This window comes from Myotis brandtii, unplaced genomic scaffold, assembly GCF_000412655.1.
Source record: "Myotis brandtii unplaced genomic scaffold, ASM41265v1 scaffold17, whole genome shotgun sequence".
Lineage (NCBI taxonomy): Eukaryota > Metazoa > Chordata > Mammalia > Chiroptera > Vespertilionidae > Myotis > Myotis brandtii.
Window position 1 is genome coordinate 7,237,893 of NW_005356259.1, and position 19,742 is coordinate 7,257,634.

Here is a 19,742-nt window from a genome sequence, read left to right on the forward strand (position 1 = left end):
GGGGGTAACGTGGGGATAAGGACACATATGTAATATCTTAAATAATAAAAAAATATATATTTATAAGAAAAAGAGAGAAAAAGTATTAACATATTTTTGCCATAGAAGTCTATGTAACAGATTCTCAACACCAAATAAAAGTAAGTAGAAATCCACTAAGTACAGGCTTCTGAATACATTGTTCACAGAAAAATAACTGTCTTACAATACATTTAAGTTGATCTATGATTGCCAAGTCTCATTTGTTTATTGCAATAGTTTTTTAAATTAATCTTTGATTTGGGATAACTTTAATATTTTAAAAGGCCTTGGTTTTATCTTGTTTATAAGAACATTTATTTACAGTGCAACAAAGATAAATCTAATCTGCATATGATATCTATCGTAACAATATATTTTGAAAAATAAGAATGTTATGTTATACATTGTAGGTATTAAGTTTAAAAACTTTTTGTTTAATCTAGAATGCCATTATTAAAATCAGTCATGTTAATCATAGGCTCCCTAAATCTTAGTAATGAAAAATTATCAGAACTGTATTTTTTATGTTAAGAAAGGTACACCTATATAGAAGAACATTCCAAGCACATTCATTTCAACACAGGAGTAGCCCTCTGTTTATTCACTTTAAATAGTTTCTAGTGGCACGATCTCTGCTCAGAAAATTAAAAGCCAATGTTAGCATATTATTGCTCCTGCTCAACTGCGTTTTGATAAGCATTTCTGAGTTAAGACAGTTTACTCACTGCAAAACCTCAGTTGCTGCCTCAAATAGCAAATGCTTAATTTTCAAATTTGAAAGTAATTTCCAATAGAATCTGTCTTTGTATTTTTGAAAATACGTTTTATTTTTGAAAATCCACTACACAATGTGATTAACTGTTGCCTACCTGAGGGTTTGCTAGAGTATGCACCTATCCCACCCCATCATGACATGGTCTTTTCATTCAATTTTGAGCTTATTAGTAATGTGATGCATTCAGCGTTAAAAACGGCCTGCAAATACCACTAAATCCAGGACACTGAAGCATCTTTAAGACAGCTGAGGAAAGTTTATTAAGAATCTTCAGCCAAGCCCTAGCCGGTTTGGCTCAGTGGACAGAGTATTGGCCTGCGGACCAAAGGGTCCTGGGTTTGATTCTGGTCAAGGGCATGTACCTTGGTTGCAGGATCCTTGGGCCTGGGTCCTGGTCAGGGCTTGTGCAGGAAGCAACCAATCGATGTGTTTCTCTCACATCGATGTTTCTCTCTGTCTTTCTCTCTCTCTTCCACTTTCCCTAAAAATCAATGGAAAAATATCCTCGGATGAAGATTAAAAAAACAAACAAACAAAAAACTTCAGTCAAGCAACTGAAAACACTCATGAGGCTACTTATTACCCACGGTGATAAGGAGGCGATGCCCAAGGACCTGGACACAATGAGAGCAGACTACTAGTATTAAGGAGCCAAAACTGATCTCGGGGAAGCGGAAGGGGGAGCACTAATGGACTTAACTTCCAGAGCTGGCTACTCTGGAACCTTCCTCGCCACCAGCACTGATCAAATGGAGAGACAGACCATCAAGATTGTGAATAGGAAACTAAACTGAATTGCTTTTTCAAGTGTTGTTGCTTATCTACCTAAATATCAGTTTCATTCTTTGTCTTATTTGTGTGGTCTAAGCACTAATTTAGATGTAGTGAAATAGGAGAAGAAAAATTAAACCTGGAAGAGAGCAATGATTTTTAGCCAGAGGTGGGCACCAGAATCACTTGGGTATGCATTCTGTCTCAACGTAAGAAAAAAAATTACATATACCTGGACCCATCCCCAGAGATTCTGAAATATACACCTACCTGAAATCACAACTACTATCAAGGAAACAGCATACTGAAGTAGAAAGAGCATAAGACTTAAAGTTGAAAACATAATATGAATTTCCGTTCTCACTATTGGTTAGCTAGGCAACCGAAAAATGTTGGTCAACCTTGAATTTCCTTTCACTCTTTTTTAACTCCACATATTATGGAGATGAAATTTTAAAGAATTATGTGAAAAACTTTGTTGTAAAACTATACAAAATATTAGAAAGTACTTTGCAGACTTCTCCAATAACAAAGTTTATCATTTTTCTATTTTTTTCCCTCCCCATTCTGGTATTCTAGTTGTTTTAATTTTACACAATGTCAGAAATAATGCCTTGGCCACCAGAAACTTCTATGGAATACTCCTGACCTAGCCACTTCTAGAGACCTATTACAATAGACAGGCTGGGAACAACCCCATCAAGTGATACTGCCTAATTAATTTAAGTATTTTGGCTTCATTTTATAGATAAAGGTATTATAAATGTCCACTTTGTTACATGCTTTTAGATATATTTAAGTCTTTTAAATTTTTTAATTTTACGAGGTAACTAATGCTACCTCCATTTTACTGATAAGCAAATTGAGGCTCTTACCAGAAAAGTTACAACTAGTGAGTCCTGGACTCAGAATTTAAATTTATTCTAATTACTTGGCCTTTTTACTACTTCATGAATTTTGCTACAAGAAACAATTTCACTTTGAAATAACATAATTACTGACACAAATGAACTGTTTTAGGCAACTTTAAGTTTGAAATACTCAAGATGGAGATGGCTACCATATGTAAAGAAAACAGTTCAAGGCTAGTCATATACTTCATCTTTGAAAGTTACTAAACTGTTATAAAAACTGGTATGAGAAATGAGCTTACATGTTGCTGCTAACTTCCTTCTACTGGACAGGAAAACAGTGCTGTCCACAGAACTCTCTGTGACTACAGAAACAGTCTCCCATCTGTGCTGCCCCAAATGGTAGCTACGAGCCACGTATGGCCCAAAAGGAGTATCTGAAATGTGACCAGTGCAACTGAGGAATTGCACTTTAAATTTTATTTAATTTTCATAAAATATGAAACCTTAAAATATAGAGAAGACAAGGAGCATACATTTATAAACTAATTAAAAACTTCCGTAAATTGATATTTCACTTGTAGCCTCAAGCTCTTAATTTTCATTGTCCAAAGAAATTACTTAAAATTCAAGCAGCCAAATACATAAAATTAAAATATTTAGCAAGTACAAGCACATATCCATACAGTAATTGCAGATCGAGACACATGAATAAAAGCAGACAGCCAAAATCCTTTTGGAAAAAAAAAAAAAAAGGAAAAGAAAAACAACAAATAAAACCAAATTTGTTAAAGGCAGCCAAGAAAACTCCATGCGAAAATTTCATAATCATCACAACTCTATTTTCAGATCAAGCATCCAAACAGGTATATGATCTTTTCAGCAAAATACAATGCCAAGCACTATTATGGATCAGGCGTTTTACCTGAAGACTTATTTTTTGTTCTTGAACCCTCAATGATAGCAGTAGAAAACAAAAGCAGCTGAAATGTGAAATAATCCCTAGAAAAATCAAGAATTAAAAAAAATTCACAACATTAGTAAGAAGCATTTACTCAAAGTATGAAAAATTGGGGCTTGCAAGGTTTATTAATAAGTACTTTGTGACAAAGTTATCTCTAATGAACTTAAAAGAAGTTAACATTATTCTAGATTATAGGTCCAAGAGCTGTTACTATACTCAAATATACTCAGGAGAATTAGAAATGATATTTTAACAAAAGGAAATTGTCTTTTTTAGTGTAAGACAAGTATATCAATAAAAACATGGGATAGCTTTCATTAAACTATTTAAAACTCAAAGTTCCTAGTCAGTGTCAGTTTTTATAACTTCTTACGAAACTTATTCTGTTTCCAGGAGGAATTACTAGCTTCCTCTGCTTAGATGCCATTGACAATTACTGCATCAACGCTTTCTTTGGTTTAAATATAACTGAGAATTGACAAAAAAAAAAAATAGCCACTTTTCATCTGCATTGTTAGAAACTTAATTTAAAACTAAGACTGACCTGGCTGGTGCAACTCAGTTGGTTGGACCAAGAGGTTGCCAGTTGGATTCAGTGCACATGCCGGGTTGGGAGCTTGATCCCCAGTGGGGGGCATGCAGGAGGCAACCAATTGTTATTTCTCTCCCTCTCCCTACCTCTATCATCTCTCAAATCAATAAAGAAATACATAGATAGATAGATATGGATATATATTTTTTTAAATTAAGACTAATTCCTCAAAAGGGAATAGAACTTGTAACTCTTCTGATGACTTTTAAGAAAAAACACATGTATTCTTGGGAATATTTTGAAAATCGCCATTGGGCACCTTCTCCAAGAAAATTTAAGTAAAATAAAATGGAACCCAAACTGAAGGTAAAATATATAAAAGGAACACTAACTCGATACTTACATATTTAGCTTTCTTGGGCCTTTTTGTTTCTAACTTACCTAAAAAAGCTAGCTCAGGATAAAGTACTTTATAAAATTAACTAGAGGCCTGGTGCATGAATTTATGCACACCAGGTTCCATCGGCCTGGCCAGCCAACTGGAGCTGTCTTGCCCAGTCCTGATCAGGGCAATTGGGCTGTCTGTGTGTGTGTGTGTGTGGGGGGGGGGGATCGTGGCCACCGGCAGTGGGGTAGGGACATGGGTGGTTGGCCGGCTGGGGGTGGAGAGGAGGGACACAGGAGGTTGGCCGGCCAGCCCCAATGGGGGCAGGCCCATGGGGGGCGGGGAGGGAGGGACCACAGGAGGTTGGCTCTGGGAGTGTACTGACCACCAGGGGGCAGCTCCTGCATTGAGTGTCTGCCCCCTGGTGGTCAGTGCACATCATAGCAACTGGTAGTTTGGTCGCTTAGGCTTTTATAGATATACAGATTATCTCACAAGCTGCAAAAAGTCATACAAATCACCTAAGAAATTATTACACTGCCTAATCTTCAAATCAAATTAACTTTCATATGCCCTTTCTTTGTCAAAAATCAACAATAAACCAAAATTTAAAACCAACTGCTACACTGATTTGCTAAACCTAAACAAGTATTTTCTAAATGTACTGTCCACATAAAAAGAAAAAAATATATATATGTATATATTTTTTTGAAACTGCTGAATATATAAAAAAATAGAGTAAGTATTCTTTGAACTAAACTTAGTTTCAGGTCCCCTTTTGTTTTGAATCACTACAGAGCAAAACAACAGTCCAAAAAAAACCCCACCAAACCAAATGTAGCCTCTTAATGGCAACAAAAAAAGGAACCAAACAATCGGATAATATGTTACTATAGACAGTTCTAGGTTCAAACTCCAACTCTCCATCTTATTCAGGAAAATAATGGGGATAACAATACCTACTTCATACTGCAGTGATAAGAATTAAATAAGGTAATACCTGTTACATGTCTAGCACTGTACCTGGCAAGAGCAGGTTTGTTCTGAGGACTAGTTACGTGATTAATGGCAAGAGCAGGTTTGTTCTGAGGACTAGTTACGTGATTAATGGCAAGAAAGAACTCTTCCTCTGAGTTTGCTTTTTCCAATCTAAACAAGCGATGAAACCTGCAGGCTGCACCTGTCTCTCAAGATTGCTGAGAGGCCGTAATGAGACAAGCAAATGCAAGGCAGTCTCATGGAAAAAGAACAGGCTTGAACTTGGCACCAACTTCTTCATCTTCTTCCAATAAATTGTAGGTCATAATACCTACATCTGACATTGTCTTTAATATTGATGATTAAAAATAAAAGAGCTAATGAACATAAAAATACTTAAATATAAAAAAAATTACCTATCACCTTATTGAAGTAAAGTGAAAAAGGTCAACTCAAGTGTGTATGCCTATTGCTTTTGTTGATTGAGGCTAGAGTGTCGCAGTCTTTCCCTTCTGCTTCCACCCGATCTGTAAGAAAATTAGCAGGCTGAGTGATAAATACTGTACAAGGATCACAAACTCAAATGCCTAAAGGGGAGTTGCCAGAAAACATTAAAGTAGCTCATCTTTAAAAAACTATGTTTATAAACAGCCTAGTTGTGACAATAAATGCCAACTGAATTTGGCTTTGGTTTCAGGGATTAATAGGTAACCGTGGCAAATTGGTACACACAGTCTTATTAAAGAGGCATTATATATCGAAAGGAGCTAGCTGCAAAGTTTTTAGGTGATATTTCTTAATTTCAAAATACTGATTCAAAAAACATTTTTGATACTGTGTAAGCCAAACAAAAAAATGTCTGTGAAACAGATGTAGCCAATACTTTGCAACCTCTGTATTAAAGAAATAAGAATAAATTCTACGAGGGCACAGAACCTAGATTTTGCATATTCTAGCAAGTAGCACAGTGTTTTACACACAGTGTTCACAATAAATATTTTTTGAACAGCTAATGAAACACAAGATCTCAGGAGACTAGAAAAAACACAAAACAACAAATGAGCAGCCAATGGACAAAGAAAATGCCCAAAAGCCAGGGGTTTGCTGCTGCAGTGACTTGGGCACTTTGTAGTCTGTTACTCAAAAACAAATTACAGACAAGCAATATTAAACATGCAGTAAGTAGGGTATTATTTCCCATGAGCTCTTCTCAAAAGATTTATATACGGATGAATTTCAGCTAACCAAAAGATACCTGAAAAAACTTTCGCAAAACCAGTTTGAAATTCAAATGGTAAAAACAAATGCCATTCATATCAGTAACAAAACTATAAAATACCAGACATAAACTTAAAAAAAAAGCAGCATTGAGCATAAAACTGTGTGTATCTTCCTTAGTTATTTATGATTTAATAAAGGGTAAAACACACAGTCCAGTTGAGTCTTATGTTAATGAATAATAAACTATACTTTATGTGCACTCATCTGTACACTGTATTTAATTAACATAAAATGTCTGGAGAGTAAGACTTCAGAATAGGAGCCCTCACTAAGAGAATTCCACAATATAAAACCTAACAAAATTAACTCACATTTTCCCTCTAAAACCCGGGGCTTCTAAGAGTGGCTCTCATCACCCTAAATCCGTTTCATCAACTATTATAATGTTGATAACACACTAAGATTATGTACTTCAAATTATACACGTACCACACACAGTATGTTTTAGTGTGATCTGGGGATATTTAAAAATCTTTCTAGAAAGCACTTTAGAACATTTTGGAAGGAAAAAAATCTTATACATACAACAAATGGGAACGTTAACTTATTTTTTTAATTGAAGAAATAAATGACTTGCCTCTTAGGATTAAGCCTCGGGTTAAACTTTTACACTTCTGTATGATTTACTGATGGGCTGGTCCACGCATATATTTATTTCATACTCTGGGTTGTAATCCAATAGCATGCCATATTAATTGTGTTGCTCACATTGTTCACTGGGATCTCTTTCAGGTTGTTCTGTGTGTCCCTGGACCTAATCTCATCTTTTTGGTTTTGAGCAACTCCTGGCTTTCAGACAATACAGATCGCCAGCCTAGAACTAATCCTTTCTTCAAGGAGCCCTGGTTCTCTCTACCAGAGAATGGTATTTCAAAACCAAGAACTGGTGTCAAAGATTTTTTCAGTAAAAAAGCATTACAAGGGAAGTGCTAGGAAGTGAGGTGAATGCTAAGGAGTACAGTTTAAAGGGGTTAAGATAAAAGTAACTATAATCTAGGACAGCGGTTCTCAACCTGTGGGTCACAACCCTTTGGGGGTCAAACGACCCTTTCACAGGGGTCACCTAAATACATCCTGCATATCAGATATTTACATTACGATTATAACAGTAGCAAAATTACAATTATGAAGTAGCAACGAAAATAATTTTGTGGTTGGGGGTCACCACAACATGAGGAACTCTATTAAAGAGTCGCGGCATTAGGAAGGTTGAGAACCACTGATCTAGGAGGTGCTGAAGGATCAAGAACACTGGAGATCCCAAAATCAGTTTAGCAGAAAATGAAAGAAATGAAGTAAATCATAAATACTATAAATATTTAGATGGCAAAGGAATAAGACTATCTAGAATATTTTTCTTTTTTACTTTTAATCTTACATTACCTTAATACACTGTTAAGATGTTAAGAGTTAAATACAATTCTCCAAAGGCAGAGCCTACCCTGAAACCAAGCCCTCAGTGAGTGTCTGGGGAGATACTTCTCAAGGCCACTCTAGGCAAATCCAGGAAGTGTTCTGAATTATCAGGGCCAACGTGACTTACGGGGAGAGTGGGAGGAGAGAAAAGGCATTTTTTTAAAAAACGTTATACAAGCAATAAGTGGTCATTGAAAAAATATTCACAAGTCATTTCTTTTAACAGTTCTAACATCTTTCTTGAAGTGAACAAAATACTCAATGACCCTCTGTAAAATCCTTAACTCCTCTCCTTGAGAAAAATCCTTTAAGAAAAATCACATTTCATAATTTTACATCTGAAAGGTCGATCCCTGGCATGTTGTGGAGAACAGTTAGGTGCTCTCCTACGCTCTCTACCACAAAGTGAGTCACTCCACCACCAATCCTCCAGTCCTGGTGACTCCTCCCTCCCCAAGTCCAGCAATCACTAAACCCAATTCTTCCTATGTTTCTGTGATAACTTCCCCCTCCCAGCACATCATAACCATTTCCCACATAAAGTACCATACTATTCTCCAAACTGGTCTGTAAATAAACTTTTTATATTTATTTTTATTATTGACAGTATTACAGATGTCCCCCATTTCCCCCCTCCTTCTGGCACCTGCCCCAACCAAGGCCTTCAAGGCATTACAGTCTGTGTCCATGGGCTATGCATATCTATATATATAAAAGGCTAATATGCCAGTTTTGGCCCAATCCCCACAGGCCAGGCCAAGGGACCCCACCGGTGCACCTGTGGGGATTGGGCCGAAACTGACTCTCTGACATCCCCCGAGGGGTCCCGGATTGCGAGAGGGCACAGGCCAGGCCGAAGGACCCCACTGGTACACGAATCTGTGCGCGAGGCCTCTAGTATGCATATAAATTATTTGGTTAATCTCTTCCCAAGTCCCCTCCTCTCCCCTTCCCTCTGAAATCTGTGAGATTGTTCCATGCAGCCATGTCTCTGGACTTATTTTGTTCATTAGATTCCACATGTAAGTGAGGTCATGTGATATTTGTCTTTCTCTGACTGGATTATTTCTTTTAGCATAATAATCTCCAGGTCCATCCATGCTGCCACAAAGGGTAAGAGACCCTTCTTTTTCACAGCTGCACAGCATTCCATTGTGTAAATATACCACAGCTCTTTTATGCACTCATCTGCTGATGGGCACTTGGGATGTTTCCAGATCTTAGCTATTGTAAGTAATGCTGCTAAGAACATTTTAAATGTAAATTGGTGTTTTGAATAGCTATGTTAACAGAAAGGCGTAAAAATGATTTGAGTGTCACAGGTGTGTATAATTCTGGCAACTGGATAAGACTAACCACAGTAAAGTTTCTTATTATGACCATTTCTGATCCATTATCTTTATAAAGTAAACACATACTTAGTTTTTACTTATTTCTTATTTGTCCTTTTATGATCTTAATGATTTGGAAATATATTTATAGTTTTAAAGTTCTTGGGGTGCTAATTCTAATCACATCTGCTGACTCACACCTCATATATTTTTTATTTTTAATCGCAAGTTCACTTTCAATAGAATGTAACTATTTTTGTCAGTTTACGTTTTAAATTGAATATACTAGCATTAGTTAGTAAAATGATATAGGTTTAAAGTGTACACTTCTATAATACATCATCTGTATATTGTATTGTGTGTTCACTACCCCAAATCATGTCTCTTTCATCACCATATATCCCCCCCCCTTACCCTTTCCTGCCTTCCCCCACCCTCATTTCCCTCTGGTAATGACCATACTATTGTCTGTCTATGAGGTCTTTGTGTGGGTTGTTTTTTTTTCCTTAATCCCTTCACCTTTTTCACCCAGCCCCTCTACCCCTGCCCACCTCTGACAACTAGGAGTCTGTTTCTACTTTGTTAATTTTGTTCTTTGGATTCCACATGTAAGTGAAATCATATGGTACTTGTCTTTCTCTGAATGGCTTATTTCACTTAGCACAATACTCTCCAGGTCCATCCATACTATCACAAAAGGTAAGATCACCTCACACCTGTCAGAATGGCTATCATCAATAAATCCACAAATAACAAATGTTGGCAAGGATGTGGAGAAAAGGGAACCCTCGTGCACTGCAGGTGGGAATGCAGATTGGTGCACCTACTGTGGAAAGTAGTATGGAGTTACCTCAAAAAATTTAAAATGGAACTGCCTTCTGACTCATAGATTCCATGTCTGGGAATTTGACGGAGGAAGCCCAAAACACTAATTCAAAAGAATATACACACCTATGTTCACTGCAGCATTATTTACAATAGGCCATATCTGGAAGCAACCCAAGTGCCCATCAGCAGCAACCCAAGTGCCCATCAGTAGATGAGTGGATAAAGAAGCTGTGGTAGCCCTATCCGGTTTGGCTCAGTGGATAGAGCATTGGCCTGTGGACTGAAGGATCCCAGGATCGATTCTGGTCAAGGGCACATGCTCAGGTTGCAGGCTCGATCCCCAGTAGGGAGTGTGCAGGAAGCAGCCAATCAATGATTCCCTCTCATCATTGATGTTTCTCTCTCTCTCTCCCTTCCTCTCTGAAATCAATAAAAATATATTTAAAAAAAAAAGAAGAAGAAGAAGAAGAAGCTGTGGTACATTTACAGAAGGTAACTATTTTTCTATAGAAGTCCCATGTAGGTTTTAGAATAGTTTTGCCAACCTCTTCTGGGACATTGGCTATTTTAAAATTTCCATAATATGGAATAAGAGATGTGACACTTTCTACTGAATTAATTTTTTTACTTCATGGCTTGACAGCCAATTTATAGTACAAAAAAAAAAAATCACTTCACTTCAATGATGCCCTATAATCTATGAAGTCATTTAAAACTGCAACCAGGAATCACAATTAAAACTCAACCACAGAAATCACCAATGCAAATAAATGCACACAGGCACCAAATCAAATAACAGAAATCTGGCACTCTATCTCCAGGGAACACATCCCTGCCTTTCCCTTTCCCTTACCTCCCCCCAATCCCCACCCCTCTAGGCCTGTAATTATTAGCTTCCTCACTCCCAAGCTCCACTGGCCCTTCCTTTACCTCTATAACTTGTTTCCCTAAGCACATTTCTTCTAGAAATTACTTCTTCTACCTCTATAATTTATCAAATAAATGTTCTCTTACAAAAAAAATAAAATACATAACAAATCTTCCACAGAAGGGCAAGTTCACAGAAACTCACACAATAACCACCTCCTTATTTAAAATTCTGCTTTGTGGTTGCTGGCAATTTTTTTTTTAACCTCACTTATAAGAGACATGCCCATTCAGGAAACATCCTGAATTCAGAAACATTAAAATGTGTGTGTGTGGGTAAAGGATGTGTGTCTTAAAACCAAGAAAATGTAGTATGTAAGGCAGAAAGCAAGTTTATAACTTAAAATGGGAACCACAACTGGCTGAAAAGCCAGACAGTATCTACAGAGGGAGAAAGCATGTTCCCGCCTGCACCAGCGCACATGGAAAGCCAGGCCACCTGAAGGCTCAGGAGCACACTGGAATAGAGCGCCCGCTGCAATCTACCTCCACATTCCAGTGAGCGTGACAGCACTTTCTCCCAAGGACAGCACACAAGGTGGGATCCTTATAACTCACTTTCATTACAGAACAAGTTCCCTTCCAAATGACTCAATACATATTTCTTCAAATATGTCAATTTAACAGAGTAAGAGTAACATCTTACTTCTTTCTGATGACTTGAAAAGGCTCTGCTTTGATTCACTACATGAGTTTATAATGAATTCTCAGAAGACAAACTTATTTCAAGCTACTCCTCCTCCAGGTACAAGTGCACACACACAAATAATACCAATTAAAAATAAAACAAAGTTTTCTTAAATACAAATCTTACTGCCCTCAATCACAGAATTCTAAAATAAAAACTGAATTTTATAATAGACACAAAACATGCTAAGATCCAGTGAAGTTTAAAAACCAACAAAACCAAGACTAAGAATTTGCTGAAAATATTTATCTCATGTTTTTGGTTTGTTCTTAAACATTTTGGAAGATGGGGGACAAGGAAATGAAGAGGGAGTATGCTCATAAAATTTGTATCATGTTCACAGACGACACAATGAATTACTAGGTGCATAAACGGAAGTACATGAAAGAGGGAAAGGTATATGAGATAGGCAGTCCCTGATTTAAGGGCAGTCTATACAGACGGACACTCATTGTGGCATTTTGTAATTTTTCCCATCCTGCCAAAATGCCACCAGCAGTAGATAACCACTCACAACACTCTGAATCACTCCCTCTGTGATCACTTTGGACCTCCTATCTGAACCTCTGCTGAGCCAGCTGCCTAAACCCTGAGGAGCTTCCACCTAGTCAGTCAATTCTGTTCTTCAGTTACTGGACTTGGTATTTTGATATATTCACAGATTTTTTTTTTAAGTTGTTGTGGGCTAGTCTAACATTTAGACTATCATCTCTGTGAGTATGAATTTGAAACTCCAAATTACCAACTTATATTCAAATTTCTATAATTCATCCTCTTCTGGAATTTGACTATAAATATATCCAGCATGAAAAACAAGTCCAGTTCTCCTTGCTAACTGTGAATGTTTGTATAGTTAAGTCAATATACATATAACAAATAAAATTCAAAAATTCAGATCTAGCTACTTTAGATAAGGCTGCAAAAGGTATAAATTAATAAGCACTATGCTGAATAAAATTCTCTTTTGAGTTGTCAAAAAAGAGACAACAGGCCAAAGATGGAGTCACTTGTGTTAAGTCCCAAGTCAGCAAATCAAGGCTTAATACCTCACGTAATTGCAATTTCAGCCTCTCCCAGGAATGTAACCTATAACCAGTCAATCTGAAATTAGCTGATCAACACTAGTGAGGTAATCTGTCAGACAGACCCATCTTCCCCTAAAGCAGTGGTTCTCAACCTTCCTAATGCTGCGACCCTTTAATATAGTTCCTCATGTTGTGGTGACCCCCAACCATAAAATTATTTTCGTTGCTACTTCATAACTGTAATTTTGCTACTGTTATGAATCGTAATGTAAATATCTGATATGCTGTGTGTTCCGATGGTCGTGACCCACAGGTTGAGAACCGCCGCAAAGAAAGATGACCTTGCCTGAAACTATTGGCTCTTTCCTAACAACTTTCTTATCTGGCCCCACCTTTGCCTATAAAAGCCCTTCATTATGTACAGCCCCAGTATCCGCTAGATGGGATGCTGCCTGATTCCTGAATCACTGAATAAAGTCAATTAGATCTTCAAATGTATTCAGCTGAATTTTGTTTAACAACACAATTTAGATGCATATTTCTCTAAGGAATCAACTTCTATGAATTCAAATATAAAGCTGTGAGGAGTCCAGGTGACTAAAAAGGGTCTGTTTTAAAGATTCTGACTCACCTAAATCTTTTGTTTACAGTATCCCCAAGCAGAAGACTACCTATTGGTTAAGATATCAAATAAGCGATATAGAAAACTTTAATGACTTTAGCCAAATATTGACACACAAAAGACTGTTTTCTAAATATATTATACAAAAAGTAAATGTACAGAATACTAAGACTGTGTACAACTATTTCACATGGTCAAAAGAAATACATTTGTGCTTTTAAAGTTCAAGGCCAGAGTATTAAGATTTAAGGATATTTACTTTAAAGAGACCAATAATAAACATAATAATAGAGTAACAATAAGATAATGGAGTAAGTATAAGAAACAAGCCCAATCACTTTTACCTCAAATTTGAGGTAAAATGGAAATGCTTTTTATTTCTTAAGTAACTGAAATTCAACTAGATTATGCAAAGTAGCCAATTCAATTTCATAATATAAAAAGGTATGGATATAATCAACAGGTACATTTACTAAACCCTACTTTTTACTTACTCACGGAAAATGAATGGGAAAAAGTGCTCTACTGTCCCCACTATAATAACAGTGTGGCTGAAACACTATCTTATCAGAGACTCCTAAACCAATTTGCAAAAAAAAAAAAAAGCTACTCAAAGTAACATGTCCATTTCAGTGTTAAATTCTACCTCTCCCAACATTTTTTTTTAATGAGTAGAAATCCCAGATTGTTAAATGCTCCTACGTTGATTATCCTTTGGATGGATCCCAGATTGTAGGATCCATCTCTGTTTTAGTCAGTTTCATCTCAAGTTCCTAACACCATACCTTGAGAGTATTCACAAAACATTTGTTGAATTAAGTCAACCTTTCAATTGGATTCACTGTTTACTGGTACTCTTCCGACTTATTCTATTTCAAACCAAATTGTACATCTGAAAAATCTAAAATTTCTCATACACTTTTGAAGTTTGTCCTATTCATGCAATTTTGGGAAAAGCTCTCATTTTTCCTTTATTTTATCCCATTTATTTAAAGTCAGGAGTGAACTATTTGGTTTTTTTTTCAAGTCTATTTCAAAATGTACCAAAACCATATGGAAAATCTCTCCCAGGGTTTTGAATATCTAGAGACATTGTGGTCAGGAAATAATGGTACAACCCTTTAAAGCACCAGGCCTAATTAGAGCACCAGTGGGCCTCCAAGGTTCATGGTGGTGCTTCCTGTCCTTTTAAATGTTACCTGAAACATGAAGTTCATTAAATCTAAGTAATCCTCATTTAAAACATTAAAGCACAGGACTTACCATTATATGTTATTCTTGGCTTTGTTAAACACATCACAAGATGTAAATCCATTTCATCTGAGGGTACAAATTTTGAGCATACAGGGCACTTAAATCCTAAAAAGTAAAAGAGAACCATGTTACTTAACTATTCTGAATATCCAACTATGATTTTTTTACAAGCATGGAAGATAAAGAGCATTTCAAACTTTAATATTACATTTATAATACTATACTACTTATGTACAACTTGGGATATTACAGTTTGTGACTGTAATATCCAACTTAAATCAGTTTATGAAGATCATCCCATTTCCAATAAAACAAGTTCAAATGAGGAGAATTTGGTTCACTACAAAACTCCCTATCTTTTTCTAATTTAAGGGCCCAATCGCTCTCATATCATTCTCATTTTTTTTACATTAACCTGAACTTATGATTGTATTCTAACTGTGCTGTGGAAATTACCTTCCCCAGCTCGGTATAGAACAATTTGAGTCACAGATTTTTTAGCTAGACCTAGCAGTACCTTAGAAACTACTCTACTTTTAAAGATTTATCTGGTGAAGAAAGTGCAGCCTTTCAGAACAGCAAACTCAGGTCCAGAATCTAAGACTGCTGGCCTCTAGTATAGTGGCCTTTCTGCCACACCATGCTACTGAAGTCACAATGGGAACAAAAATAGCAGCATACTTCTCAGGCAATCTGGACACCTAAATATTAGCTAGTTTCCTACACTATTCAATCTGCACTACTAAGTATTTGCCTGAAGTACTCTATTGAAAAAATAAACGGTATACTGAGAGAGAGAATGTGTTATGCATTCAGCTCTATCCTGCCCCTCACTGTCCCATCCATGGTTCCTTGCTATTTCCCTGCTGCTCTCCTGCTCCCTCCCTGACATCCTTAAGGGGCTTGACACCTGATCCAAGAAAGCCACTTTACAGTTTAGCTAAGAACAACAATCAGAAGTGGCACAAAAAGATGGCCTGAGCCAATGATTTTTTTTTTAAATGTGACTAAAAGACAGCAAGAGAAGACACTGGTCAGCTGCAAAGGGCTGAAGCCAAAAGGTCACATTTAGGTAAGAGAGAGAATGGCGTGTCCAGCCTGGCACATGTGTAAGCTGAACTCAGAACAGACACTATTGAAAAAGAGGAACTCAGCACACATGGCGATCTTGAGGCTGATGTGCAGAAGAGCGTAAGAGCTGTGGAGACAACAGCTGGTAAGACGGGTGGTGACAGAGGCCACCTTCAGGCCGGCACTCTCCACTGTGGTACACACATTCTCACGGGCACCGCCTCCCTTCTTTGTGTGACTGAAACTCACTGCAACCAATGAGTCAGACTAGAGTAATACCGCAGGCAGAACTACAAATTAGGAAAAGGTTTTGGCCTGGTACTTAATCCAGGTATTCAACCCCTAAAAGAGATATATGACGTTGTTAGAAACAAAAATAGAATATTGGGGACTAGCTTTGGTTATGGGAAATATTCATCATGCTCTGTTAACCATGATTGCCTTGTTCTGGTTAAAAGAATGAACAATCTAACCTGGCTGGGAGTTGTATGCCCCTGGGAACTTGGGAGCCAACCTTAGACCTGGGAAGTCAACCTTGGAATGTGGCCCATTCCCATTCAAGAACTGCCTATTATCATGGAAAGATTAACAACCTTGTTGCCCAAACAATGGAGTCCCACCCCAGCCTGCACTGCTTACTTCCCCATGCCTGCAATCCCTACTTCCCCGTGAAATCTTCGTCTTACCCTATAAGAGCAGCTGGCTTATGGGGGGCTGCAGAGCAGACTTCTGCGGATGACCTGCTGCTCTCCCATACTGCTGGCAGTATTGGAATAAATGCTCATATAGGAGTCAAGCCTGTCTCTGCTTAACAGGCAGCATGGACCCATTGACTGTCCAGCTTCATATTCGAACACTATTTTCCACACTGTATTAAAGCATTTTTTTAAACTAGAAATTCAGTTTTGTATATTGTTTTCTCTCCTTGGGCTTTAGTTTATCTCTACATTAAAATATGATTACTCATCCCAGATCAGCAAAAACTCAAAAGCTTGACAATGCATTGCTGGTGAGGCTGCGGGACACAGGTACTTCATCCACTGCTTGTGGGAATGTAAAATTGCACGACTCCACAGAAAGTACTTTGCAATATCTAAATAGATTACGTCTGTATTTGTTTTTAGCAATCCCATTACTAGGATCTCACCCTGAAGGTATGTCCCCAACAATACAAATAACATATGCACAGAGGATTCTGGGAAGACTCGGAGCAGGAAGAATCTGTCTCCCCACCTAGGCAACTGCTGCACTACGGCATCTACCTGACGTCACTATTTTGGAACTCTGGAGTCTACTGAAGGCTCCCAGCTCCCAGGGGAAGACTTGAACAGTATACTGTGGTTAATTATAGCTCAGCTCAGTAGCAGCTGCCCTTTCTCCACCCCAGTCACATGACAGGCAGCGATACACTTGTTCCTGGAGCAGCTTGCACAGAGCTTGCAGGAGCCAAGGTGGGCAAAAGACCCTGTCCTTCAAATACTGGGAACCTTTTCTCTGATAGCTGGTTGCTGCTTCTGACCCAGGAGGACAGTGAGAAGGGTACTCACTGTCCTTGGGCCACCATGCTTTTGATTTAAGCTCCTTGTACTCTGGCTGAAAAGACTTCAGCCCCACCTTCCATCTACAATTGCCTGAGAGACTCCAACTGAGAACCCCTGAATCCCATCAATTGATCCCCGTTACTCACAGAACCCTAAGAGAGAAATAAATTTATGTTTTCATTAAAACACACAGTAATTTATTGTGGCACTCTTTGAAATAGCCCAAGGTCAGCAACACATAACAGATCTGGTGAATAAAACATTATTCATCTACACAATGGAGTACTATGCAGCTATTAAAAAAGAAATGGAAGGTAATATAAACTAATATAGAGAGGTTGATCCAGGCTTAAATCTGCTCTGAAGGTTTCTTTGCAGATTGAAAAAAGGTGTGTGGCGGGCAATTTCTTTTCCCTCGTTTGGTTCCTGATTTTTTAGGAAACAAAAGTACTTAGGGAATAGCATTTTTACATGGTTGGCACTCAGTTTACCTGACAGTGCCCTCGCTGTTAAGAAGAGGGACTTCTCCATGTTCACTGTAATAAGTCCCACACCACCTGGGTGCAAGTTTAGGAGAATGTGAATGGGACCTACAGGAACATCTACTCTAATCTCCTTCTTAAGAAAACTCAGTGAAGTGAAATAGCAGTAGGGCCAGGACTAGGACTCTCTTCATTGCACTCTGTACTACACACACCTACCAGATCTCTCTCATAAGCATCCTATATAATAAAGAGTGAATATGCTAATTAGACCAAACAGCAGAACGACCATCCGGATGACCTTCTGGACGAAGCCAGGGCTGCAAGGGCCGAGGCATCGGGGGCTGTGAGGGCCCAGCCCCTTGCACGAATTTTGTGCATTGGGTCTCTAGTTTATAAATAAACAATTTACAGTATTGTGAAGGGGGGTAGGGGGGATGCCACATGCTAACCTGACAAGTTCAGGGAAGGCTTGCATGGCAGTCTTGCAAGCTTAAAGACCTAAAGTAACCACAAAGGATGATGTGAAATTAAAACTTTAACTAAAAGCAGTTATAGTGGGTAGTCATGTCCTAGGCCGGTATTTTTCCTGACAAGGTCAACCTTTATCTTAAATGAGCCTATCTGCCTTTTTGCATCTACAATAACGTATCCTTGAAATGTTTGGATAATTTGCAACTTCCCTCTTTCCAGACCTCTTGGGGCACAACCTAATGTGCCTGGGCGCCAAGGCAGATACCACAAATTCCTTCATTGTTGCTATCATGTTAATTGCTGACTGTTAACTCTCCGTCTATCATTTCACTTTTTCTCCAATCCCAGGTCCGTCCCCGTCCCCGCCTTTGCTTTCAACCACCTCTCTAATCTACCTCCAATGGATTTCATGTAACCCACCTACTTCTTCTCCTTTGATTGCAATGTATAAAAATAGATGAGAAACCACCATTCTCTGGAGCATTATCCCAATCCATTGAGATACTGCTTCCTGGTAATTGTCGACAGTTTGACTCAAATAAACTCACAAAAATTCTTTACAGGTTTGAATGTTTTTACGTTAACAGTATCTTATACACAAAAATGTTCTATCCATGCAACCTTTAGAGAAGATCTATTCTGAGCTTGTTTATTTTCAAGGAGAAGGGATAACAGGTATATATATTTCTTTTTTTTAATTTATTAAATCTTTATTGTTCATATTATTACAGTTCCTCTTTTTTCCCCCCATAGCTCCCCTCCACCCGGTTCCCACCCCACCCTCTGCCCTTACCCTGACCACTGTCCTCATCCATAGGTGTACGATTTTTGTCCAGTCTCTTCCTGCACCCCCCAAATCCCTTTCCCCCCGAGAATTGTCAGTCCACTCCCTTTCTATGCCCCTGATTCTATTATATTCACCATTTATTCTGTTCATCAGACTTTTTATTCACTTGATTTTTAGATTCACTTGTTGATAGATATGTATTTGTTGTTCATAATTTTTATCTTTACCTTTTTCTTCTTCCTCTTCTTAAAGAATACCTTTCAGCATTTCATATAATACTGGTTTGGTGGTGATGAACTCCTTTAGCTTTTTCTTATCTGTGAAGCTCTTTATCTGACCTTCACTTCTGAATGATAGCTTTGCTGGATAAAGTAATCTTGGTTGTAGGTTCTTGCTATTCATCACTTTGAATATTTCTTGCCACTCCCTTCTGGCCTGCAAAGTTTCTGTTGAGAAATCAGCTGACAGTCGTATGGGTATTCCCTTGTAGGTAACTGAGTTTCTTTCTCTTGCTGCTTTTAAGATTCTCTCTTTGTCTTTTCTCTTGGCATTTTAATAATGATATTATGATGTGTGGTCCTCTTTGGATTCCTTTTGTTTGGGGTTCTCTGTGCTTCCTGGACTTGTAAGTCTATTTCTTTCATTCTTTCATCGAAGTTTTCTGTCAATATTGATTCAAATAGGTTTTCTTTTTTTATTAATTAAATCTTTATTGTTCAGATTATTACAGTTGTTCCT

At 37.8% G+C, this 19,742-nt stretch overlaps 1 non-coding gene across 2 annotated transcripts in view; it reads right to left on the reverse strand.

Annotated features, from left to right (window-relative positions):
* LOC102264201 overlaps positions 1-19,742 on the reverse strand; it is a 128,544-nt gene that overhangs the window by 2,836 nt on the left and 105,966 nt on the right. For both annotated transcript variants that reach the window (XR_001361419.1, XR_001361418.1), the window contains exons 2-4: positions 14,659-14,754; positions 5,694-5,804; positions 3,344-3,420 (exon numbers count right to left, since the gene is read on the reverse strand). This is a non-coding gene — a transcript (uncharacterized LOC102264201). The remainder of the gene's footprint in view (positions 1-3,343; positions 3,421-5,693; positions 5,805-14,658; positions 14,755-19,742) is intronic.